The sequence below is a fragment of the Arachis ipaensis genome, chromosome B06 (genome assembly GCF_000816755.2).
Source record: "Arachis ipaensis cultivar K30076 chromosome B06, Araip1.1, whole genome shotgun sequence".
In the NCBI taxonomy this organism is placed as follows: Eukaryota; Viridiplantae; Streptophyta; class Magnoliopsida; order Fabales; family Fabaceae; genus Arachis; species Arachis ipaensis.
In genome coordinates, this window is record NC_029790.2 from 36962143 (window position 1) to 36964356 (window position 2214).

General features: G+C 40.4%; 1 long non-coding RNA gene across 1 annotated transcript; it reads right to left on the bottom strand.

Moving 5' to 3' along the window:
* Positions 1141-1658, bottom strand: LOC110263961. Its single transcript, XR_002349688.1, has 3 exons — positions 1535-1658; positions 1339-1418; positions 1141-1236 (listed from the first exon to the last, which is right to left on the bottom strand). It is a non-coding gene; the product is annotated as an uncharacterized LOC110263961 (long non-coding RNA).

Consider the following 2214-nt stretch of genomic DNA (forward strand, 5'->3'; position numbering starts at 1 on the left):
GGCTTTTCGGCTATTTTGTAGAGTTCAAGGGAGATGACTTCATGAACTTCTACTTCCTCTCCAATCATGATGCTATGAATCATGATGGCTCGATCCACAGTAACTTCAGATCGGTTGCTAGTGGGAATGATGGAGCGTTGGATGAACTCACTACAAAAAAAAGGTCTATGGTCACGGTGAAAAGCTACTGAAAAGGGTGACCATAGGTCTATGGTCACGGTTTTTGACCTATGGTCACGGTTTTTCTGCCGTGGCCTATTCTCTCGTGGCCATAGACCTATGGTCACGGTTTTTTAATCTATGGTCACGGTTGTGATGTTCAAATTCTGGCACTTTAGGCCACGTTTTTTTACCGTGACCACAGGTTAATCTATGGTCACGCGATAAAACCGTTACCATAGCCTATCTATGGTCACGGTTTTAGCCGTGACCATAGCCTCTATAGTCACCCCTTCCCAAAACCGTGACCATAGATAAGGCTATGGTCACGGTTTTGACCGTGACCATAGCCATATCTATGGTCACGGTTTTGACCGTGACCATAGCCTCTATGGTCACCCCTTCCCAAAACCGTGACCATAGCCTTATCTATGGTCACGGTTTTGACCGTGACCATAGCCTCTATGGTCACCCCACCCAAAACCGTGACCATAGCCATGTCTATGGTCATGGTTTTGACCGTGACCATAGCCTCTATGGTCACCCCTTCCCAAAACCGTGACCATAGCCATGTCTATGGTCATGGTTTTGACCGTGACCATAGCCTCTATGGTCACCCCTCCTCAAAACCGTGACCATAGCTATATCTATGGTCATGGTTTTGGCCGTGACCATAGCCTCTATGGTCACCCCTCCTTAAAACCGTGACCATAGCCTTATCTATGGTCACGGTTTTTCGCTGTGACCATAAGCGTTCAATCAATTTTACCATACATTCAGAAAAATCAACCAATAACCAACAAACCTAACCTTTCAGTTACAACAGAAAATCATTTTCAACACAGACATCCATCTATTTGCATTAACTTACTAAACTTGTTAGGTATTCAAAGCCCAAAGTATTTTTAATTTAAAATAAACCCCTACCTCAATTTAGTTGAACCCACGTAGATTAAACGTGACAACTCCCTTCCCTTTTTGTTTCATGGCAGCAGCGGCAACAATTCCATGACGATAATGGTAGTTACAGCAGAATAGAGAATCCAAATTAAATAGGTATCGAAAGTGAACACAGCCCTGAGAATTTCAAAACAGGGCATATACTAGAATTAAATCAAAACAAGCGTGGGAATGACAATAAAATGTGCAAATAGAACGTAATCAAGGAGAAGAGCAAACCAGAATTGAAGTAGCAATATCAAACTCATCAACAGCAGCTCTAATAGTTTCCTGATGGCCTCAATACCACCATAATGGTCCTAACAATAAACAGGAAAACAAAGTAGCAGTACTAAACAGAGACATAGGTTCTTTTAGCTAGAACAGGAGAAAGAAAGAGGAACAGGATGGAACCAAGACAAGGATTAAAGCTTACAGTCTCAACAATGGAGGAATTGGGACCGAATCAGCCACTTCCATGACAGCTCTGGGAACACAGCAACAATTTTGATCCCAATTGACGGCAGTGGCGGCGGTGGCGTCTTCGACGGCGATGGCTAGTTTTTATTTATATTTAACAATTAATTTTTTTAATTTAAAAAATTAATTTTTAGTCAACATTTAAGATTTAATTATTAATAAAAATTATATACTAATTTTATAAAATAATATATATTATTTTTAAAAATTAATTATTTAATCTTTTATTTTTTTATAAAAAATAATTAATATAAATAATATTTTAAAAAATTAAATTTTTGAAACAAAATAAAATTACCTTAAAGATTTTAACTGTGACCATAGACCCATTTAAGTCACCCCTAAAACCGTGACCATAGACCCTTTAAGGCCACCCCCTAAAACCGTGACCATAGACCCCTTTAGGCCACCCCTCAAAACCGTGACCATAGACCCTTTTAAGCCACCCCCAAAACCGTGACCATAGACCCCTTTAGGTCACCCTCCAAAACCGTGACCATAGACCTTTTAGGTCACCCTTTTTCGAAAAACCGTGACCATAGCCCCTTTTTGGTCACTGTAAAAAACCGTGACCATAGTTCCCTTTAGGTCACCCCTAAAACCGTGACCATAGACCCTTTTAGGCCACCCCCCAAA